We start from the raw sequence: 8,880 nt of genomic DNA on the forward strand, positions 1-8,880 counted from the left end.
AAATCTTAAGTGTTCTTATCACCAAAGGAGAAGGAGAAAAGCAAGGTAATTTTGGCTAATGGTGATCATGAAATGAGCATGGATATATGTGCCAAGTCACCAACTTGTGTCCAGTCTTAATGATCTTCTATACCAAGGTATCAATTGATGCATCAACTATCAATCTGTATACTAATTATCACTTATACCTTTGTACAACAATATTAATTTTATGCCAATTATGTTTTATTGAGGCTGGGAAAGGAAAAAAATAAGACTAACAGTTATGAGTATTTTCCAACCTTCCTTATTTCCACCAAACTGGGTCATCATTAAGAACCAATTGTAATATACTTGGTAGGCATTTCATAAATGTTGTTCCTCATGTTTCTTTGACTAAGCAACTCAAATAAATAGCTCTCTGAGAGTAAAAGAATAAGATCTTGTTTAAGACAGAGATCAGAGAGATCTCACCCCACTTCTTCTATTTATATAAGACTAACCTTGCTTTGGGCTTGTTAATTCTAGTCATTAATCTCTCAATCCAATGAGCTAGCTATTGGTTTTTGTCTGATTATTCAAATTATTTTCATTTAATTATGTTGTTATTTCTGCTTTCCATTAGAGAAGATGAGCACACCATTGATGAGAATTTTATTATGCTTTAGGGACTGTGTTAATCACTTTGCATATCCAATTTGACTTAATTTCAGTACTCTCCAAAGCTCTGAGGGAGGAATTTCAACCCTGTTCGAGGAGAAGAAGAAAATCACAGAGTTTAAGTGTTGCATCAAATTCTCGTCTCTTAAGTGTTAGCATACCAGGATCTAGAAACAAAGCCAAAGATACTTTGCTACCCAGTGCTGGCATTTTCTTCCTCAACCAAATAATTTGATACTAGTTCTAATCTCATTTAATGGGATCCCAAGGAACTGGAATGGAAAGGAGAGAGTAACAGTCTCGTTTTTTCTGATAAGGCTGACAGATTACATTGACCCACGTGGGTGAACATCTCCCCTCCACCCCTGATCATCATCATACATTCTCTAATGTGTTTTGTTGCAACTAGTGGCACAAATAAGACCATAATTGCTCTTTCCTGTGCAAAGCAGCAGGTTGTTTTAGACTTGCTCACTGTGTCTTTCATCCAATTAGGACAACATTTTTACCCAATCCAGTGAGTACATTACCATAGATTACTTCCAGGTGGCAATCTTGTTATGCTAGATAGATGTTAGGTAGGTAAGTAGGTAGGTAGGTAGGTAGGTAGATAGAGAGAGAGATAGCAAGAGAGAGAGAGAGAGACAGATAGACAGACAGACAGCAGATAGATAGATGCTAGATAAAATATATGTGTACGTAAAATCCATTTTTCAATTCTATATAATAGAACATTGTTACCTGAGATTTGACACTAGGGGATTTTGGAAGTTAGCACTGTGAATGCCTAACTTTGATTCTGTTTCTCTACAAAGTCAAACATGAAACTAGGGATGCTGATGATGACTATGAATAAACCAGCCAGAAAATGTGCCTTACCTATCTTCTTAGAGAAGAGTCATTTAGCTCAATTCTTAACGCTGTGAAGAGGAAACAGAGGTTTGCTTTCTCTTCAGACTTACAGGTGAGCAAAGATGCAGAGCAGGTACTTGGCAGAAATGCCAAGCGGGAATGGGAGGGACACATCTGGTAGGTTTCACTCACCAAGAGATGGATGAGGCTGATGTGACAACTTGTGTTGTGTTTCTGGTCAGCCCTCCGTGCATGATTAGCAAGACAAAGGAAGGAAAGGTCAGGAATTCATGATATCAATTTATTTAATTTATATTCATTTAATATTCATTCAATCTTCCCTTTATTCTCAGAAGACACTAACTATCTCTGAAATGCTTATCTTATCCTACTTTATAGTCTCGTGATATTGAAGGCTAAACATTGCAAGGTTCAACTTTTTAGTAATCCAATTTGCCACTGTGCCAGCTCATAGTGGATACTAGAAAACATTTAAGTGATTGAATTAGCCCACAGTCTCCTTTCTTTAAGACATCTTGTCATTTATTCTAATAGTCAGGTACATGTGCTCTTTGAACAGTGATTTACCATAGAGTCTCCCAACTGCTTGTTAATGCTAGGCTTCCTCCTCCTTGTTCATTTGCAATCTTGTCAGCTGCATTTCAGCCCAACGTGGCAAGTATTAGAGCACGCTTCCGCTCATCTACCAAGGAAGCGTAACTTTCTTTCCTTTTCTCTCCAAGTATCCTCTCTTTAACCGAACTCTAAATTCCCAGAACACGTGTCCTATTTTAAAACAAGAATCAGGCTTTGAATGCAACTTTTCTTAGTGTAGGATTCTGGGTATTCAACTTTCATACAGAAGTTGTGGAGAAATTCATGTAACTTTTCCCACAGTCTCTGGAAATATATCTTAAACTAGTCCTTGGCTATGACTTTGCTTCTTCTCAGAAAGAGACAGAGTGTATTTATATAAAACAAATGAACAGCTTTTTCAAAGATAGAGAAAGAAAGAAGAGAACTCTCTAATAGATTTAATACCCTAGTGAATTTCATGGATTTATTCTGGAGCAAATCATCTCAGATATGGTCCCAATACAGTCAGGAACCTTGAGAAGCTGAAAATTGGGAAGAAAATTTGGACAGTGTGTGTTCCTAGGAGAATTTCAGCTACACCACAAGCTAAATGTGTGTGCTGGCTGTCAGAGGTTTCTGTAATAAAACCTACCCTCAGAAAAATACTGAAAAGAAATATAGCAAGCCCCAAAGACTTCTGAGTCTGGTGTTGTTTTAAATATACATTAAGGTCAGAGAACAATCACTATAGTGTGATGGCAGAGTATCACTGGTACTGGCCAGCCTCTTCAAGGCCCCCAGCACGATGAGCTTTCCAAGGTGACCTTTCGAAGTTCCATAGATGGAGTGAATTCCCCAGCATGAGCCTCCTCCCTCCAGCCCCGGGCCCCCGGCCCCTGCCCTGCCTCACCCAGCTAAAGGACAAGTGGAAGAGAGTATTGATGGGGAACTGGCTTTTCTTCAGACCGTCACTGGATAGAACGAAGAACTTAATGAGTGGGAAGAGCTCAGCTTCCATCAGCATCATGGAAGTTAGGTGCAGATGACAGGGATTCGGGATGGTTGCAGGAATGCACAACCTAAAGCAAGGATTTTTCTTTTGATCTCCCCACACACTTCTGTTCTCTCCCTAGGTTGTGGTATCACTGTCTCCCCACCCAACCCAACCCACCAGGCACCCAAACTAAAGTCCTATGGCTCATTGGATGTCTGGCTTCTCTCCCACTTATCCAAACAGTCACCAATTTAGCCTTCTATTTCTCACATTCAGGCTTCTGATTTTTCCTCAATGTAATTTTTTCCTGTTTGTCTGTTTATCTCTTGCAACACCAGTCATCTCTTCAATCTACATCTCTACATTCTCCACCATCCCTGTGATGTCTCCCTACAGTCTTCTGCTTTAACCAGGGTGGTAGGTGCTATTATTGAACAGAGTACTGATTTGAACTAAGGCCCCTGACAGATCTGGCTTCAAGGCCCCGGTCTGTCTTTCACAGTCAATTATGTGACTTCGAGTAAGATGCAATTCTGTTTTTCCATTAGTAAAAGGAGACGGTGTTAATTTTTGATTCAGAAGGTTGTTTCAAATGTTAAATGAGATGCTTATTGTAAACAGCTTAAGGTAGAGCTATTACAAAGTTAGGCATCCTCAATTACTATCACAGCAAATTAGTGCTTTGTGTTGGATATTCCAGAGGCGAGAAGACATAGCAAGAAGTTCAATGGCTGTGAGAAGTTTTAAGGACACAAGCCATAGAAACTCAGTGTTGATGTTGGCTTCTAACTTTCTAAAATATAGTAAGTTGATTTCCTGATGTAACTATTAGATACTAACTTTTCAATTGACTCGACTACAACTCATATTTTTTGAAATAGAAATATATCCTATACTTCCAAAAAGTAATACCATTATCCCACTTCACATGCTAACAGCTCTGTTTTTAATCATGTAGAGCTATTCTATATCCTAGGATAGGCATCACTAACACTTGTCGAAGTTAGACACCAAGACTGGTCTTCTACAACTCCTGGAATGACTGAAATAACAGAAAATCATGTATTCATAGTTTTTGTTTTGTATTGTTTTTGTTTTTGTTGTCTGTCATGGAGCTTGAACTCTGGGCCTGGGCGCTGTCCCTGAGCTCTTCAGCTTAAAGCTAGCACTCTACCACTTGAGCCACAGCACCACTTCTGGTTTTTTGGTGGTTAATTGGAAATAAAAGTCTCACGGACTTTCCTTCCTGAGCTGGCTTTGAACCACAGTCCTCAGATCTCAGCCTACTGAGTAGCTAGGATTACAGGCGTGAGTCACTGGTGTCCAACTACTCATAGTTCTAAAGACTAGAAGTCGAAGATCAAGGTGACTTTAAGATTGCTTTCTGTTGAGGCCAGGCTTCCTAGCTTGTAGGCAGCTACCTTTTTTTCTGTGTTCTCATTTGGCTTTTGCCCTTTTACATGAGACAGCTCCCTCTAGCTCTTCTTTTCCAAAGGACACCAGTCCTCCTGGGTCAGGACCCCACCCTTACAACCTCCCCGAAGCTCTCTTCATCTGGTAGTCAGTTGGGTCTTGAATGTATGAATTTACAGAGGGGAGGCAAAAATGCATCATAAGACCAATCCAAGAATTAGAAAACTGAAAAGATAAGTTCCTCTTCACTTTGATAAAGTCACCTCACTCACCTTAAGTGAGCTGTGTCTGTTAATGAGTTAGCATAATAACATTGCCAAAAGGAGGAGAGAGAGACAGAGAGAGAGGAGAAGGAAGAGGAGGAGGAGGAGGAGGAGGAGAGAAAGAGAGAGAGAGAAAGAGAGCATTCTTTGATTACTCTAACTCAAACATCTTGAGCTGAGAATCAGATGTGTGGGTTCTGATCTTCCTGCTATAGGAAAATTGTAGTTTAAGCAAATCAATTTCTAAAGTCACAGCGTCTCTCTGTGAAGCCTAATGATGCTTACAAAGTTTGTCGTGAGACATAAAAGACTGTCACAGGAATAAGGCACTGTCATTTCATCATTGGCTTCCAGCTAAAAGCTAAGCCTGATCCATTTTCCCATCTCAGGAAAGGCAGTCTTCATCTAGTTCAATTACTCAACGTAATTTCAAAGCATATCAATGCTAGAATGTGGACCTCATGATCCACACATTGATTAGACCTGATCTTGAAGGTATTAAAAGAGAAAACTTCAAACCAGAAGCCTGTCTCTCTATCAACACCCCTAATCAAAAGCATCTTTAGTAGAAGATTGAATTCTCCTCCTGTTGGAATTCCATGGTGTGTATGGCTTTATTGCAATTACTGGATACATGAATCGGAACCTTTAAAGTGATTTTCATTCAGATCTTAATTTCAAACAACTAGAGTACACTTCTTTCTAACTTGATTATAATGAAGTCAGTATTTTTTGGTAAAAAAAAAAAAGAAAAAACTAACTATAATGAAGTCAGTGTTTCTTGCTAAAATAAAAAAAATGTTTTGTATCAAATACTCAATACTGTTAAGGATTGAGTAATGTAAAAGAGGTCAAGAGTACACAATGAATAAATTCAAGAGATTGTAAGTATCCATTCCTACTAAACTGCAATTGATACAATCTTTTGTTGTTGTTGTTGTCGATCATGGGGCCTGAACTCTGGGCCTGGGCACTGTCCCTCAGCTCTTCAGCTCAAGGCAAGTGCTCTACCACTTGAGCCACAGCGCCACTCCCAGCTTTTTCTGCTTATGTGGTGCTGAGGAATCAAACCCAAGGCCTCATGCATGCAAGGCAAGCATTCTACCACTGAGCCACCTCCCCAGCCCAATCTTTCTATTTTTAATTTATATGTTTTATAGTTTCCAAGTGCAGGAATCTTTAGAATATATGGCGATAGATGAATATATATGAGTTGTATGTTTTCCAAAGGACTTACTTTTCAAGAGTAATCTATATGAACTGTTCTATATGAAGAAGGCTATGATAAAAAATAATCACACCTGTTTTCTGAAAATCAGAAGAAATAACAACTAGGATCAAATTTGCAAGTTTCTAGCATCATATATATATATATATATATATATATATATATCATATAATATACATTATATATAGATAGCATACATATATATGTATGTGTGTGTGTTTCCAACCTTTATTTGTTTTCTTCTCTCACTACAAGAGAAAAACACATACCCTGAGAATATCAGTTCATGAAACACTTGAGTATGAGGCAGGAGATCATCTGAAGTTGTCGGAAAAGCTGTCTGGCCCCCAATTTGTCTATTTCACTGCATGAAAGATCCAGTCTATCAACTTTTAAGTTAATGTTAGACTTGAACACTGGGGATAATTAAAGCAAAACATCCACAGTTTTATTTCTTGTGCCTCTGAGCTGATCATGAATATTTACTGGGGCATACAGATGAACATGGTCAGACAAGCTTCTGGGATAGGACAAGCTACTTACCAGCTGGGATAGAAAAGAAGAACCCTCTGTGGCTGCCATCTCTTCCTTCCTTCTCTATTCTAACCATCTCTGTGGGTTTTCCAGACACAGAGTAACCCTAGTTACCTCATGCGCCTTCCGTTGCGGAGCTGTCTTGGCCATGAAGGGAAATACATATGCAGGAATTCTCCATAAGTCCCGATAGGACTGATTATTTTCCCACCATCTCTGCTGTGGTTCTCCCAGTCCAAACTACATCCTTAAAATACAGATATTTTACTCATATAGTAAGAGGAAAGTCTGTCGCAATTTTTATTTACCTAATTTTAATTATATTTTAGTAGTTGTACAGAAGGATTTCAAGCCAACATGTCCGTTGACGAGTTTGATGCAGCTTGAGCAATGTCATCCCTCCATCCGCCTCCTTCACCTCTCCTAACCCCATCACCTCCTCAAGTTAGCTGACTCTATCTTGAGATATGCATATCAAATGTCATGATGGCATTCGCCAAACCCTCCTCTCCAGAAATTCTTTATAAATCAGCCAGGACCCCTGCAATAGCACAATTCCTTTTTCCAAGCCCAAGCTCTTTGATTCCCATTGACTCCTTCCAGTGAATGATGTCTTGAACTTCAGGACCACTAATGTTTACTTCTTTACTTGTATATTGTTTAATTACTTACTATTTAATTTTGCACCAACCCATGGCCCTAGCTGAGCCTGAAAAAAGACACCAAGAGAGCTGTAGAGAAATCATGTTTCTCTGTTCTACAATAGCAGGTCACACACAGCTTCCAGCTGCAGGTCTTCTATTTACTGGCAGCTGAAACAGTGGGTCCTATCTACAGAAGCTCACCACGCTGTCTCTCAAGTGTAGCAGAAAGGGCAGGTCCCATCCCAGTTCTCCCCTCCCCTCTCTCTCCAGATGATTTCTCACATCTTGATGGCCACCTCTAGAAACCTCCCTACTCCTCACCCTGTCCTCCTTGCTTCTTAGTTTGGTTGGTTTTTATCCCAAAGGACTCCTACCAATAACCCTTTCCTTGAGCCATTTTTAATCAAATGAAACTGGCATTCTTCAGTCTTCTTTCTCTTTGTCCTGTCCGCAACTGACCCAAGTCTTTAAGATTTCAAGTTTCATCACTTCTACTCCAGAAATACTCCAAAGTCTTCTTGAAAAATCATATAGCTATATAAGTTTATTCCAGATATGATTGACAATTTAATTAAAGAGTGCATCGTCCCTTTTCTAATCAGCCTAAATGCTACTTAAGGTCTTGAAGGAGATTTCTTTGAGACCAATTAATTACTCTGTTGACCAACCCAGCCCCAGTGAGCTATAGCTTATCTCGCACTTCGTGACCCCTGGACTCACCAGTCCATTCCGGAGCTGAAGGGCAGCCATTGGAGTACAAGCGGGTGTCAATCACGTGCACAGCACTCTCTGTGTTGAGTACCTTTCCATTGGACAGCAGTAATCAGATATCACGATTTGCATGATAGGAAAAAGAACATTCTCATTAAATTTGCAGATTGAATCAAGGTGTGTGGGAAGGATCACGCTATAAATATAAATGACCTTGACAACAAGCGAAGGAAGAAAAAAAAAAGACGAGTGAGAGATTTGAAGCCAACGAGATTGAATGAAGTTTGAGCTAAGCTGCCCATTAGAAAACTTCTGTTTAAGGAGATGGCTTGAGTTGGTACAAAAATAGAAGGTCACAGAAGAAAACTTAACAAACATGAGTGAGAATGGTTCTTTGTCTGCACATGTCATTAAGAAAAGAAAAACCAGGAATGCTGTGTGTGAGAGTTCAAAGGGTAATCCTAATGCTCCAGCCTTTGCTTGGAACTCTTATTCGTGGTAAGTGACAGAAATGTGGCCCAAGCTTGCTTCAAGGAAACAGTGATTTCGGGGCACACTTAATTCAGACTTTGGATTGTACTAGCTTTAGGGCCGTAGGAGCCATACACTGCCGCTAGAGAGATTGCTCTCTCCACCTCACCTCTATTTGTCTTTCCTGGCTTCATGTTTGTCATTCTTTGTTATTGGCATATCTTCCTGGAACCCACAACTATGAACCCAAACTTCTCTACATGTGAAAGACTCTAATGGGTCTATATGGGTCCCATTCTATCCTCAGATTTATCACTGTCAGAGAGATGGGATATGTACTAGTAACAACCGCCAGGCACACTTGACTGAAAGTTCTGCTACTCTATGATATAGAAGTATCCCAAAGGGAAAAGATATGTGACAGACCAAAACAAAAAGAAAGGGACAAAAAAAATGCATGCTCTGCTGGAGGAATATCAATACCAAATTTCAAACTCTACTATAAAGCCATAGTAATCAAAACAGCTTGGTATTGGCATAAGAACAGACCTCAGG

General features: G+C 39.6%; 1 protein-coding gene across 1 annotated transcript in view; it reads left to right on the plus strand.

Annotated features, from left to right (window-relative positions):
• Positions 1-8,880, plus strand: part of Cntnap2 (contactin associated protein-like 2) — a 1,232,273-nt gene that overhangs the window by 722,159 nt on the left and 501,234 nt on the right. The window lies entirely within an intron of this gene.

The sequence above is a fragment of the Dipodomys ordii genome, unplaced genomic scaffold (genome assembly GCF_000151885.1).
Source record: "Dipodomys ordii isolate 6190 unplaced genomic scaffold, Dord_2.0 Scaffold56, whole genome shotgun sequence".
Lineage (NCBI taxonomy): Eukaryota > Metazoa > Chordata > Mammalia > Rodentia > Heteromyidae > Dipodomys > Dipodomys ordii.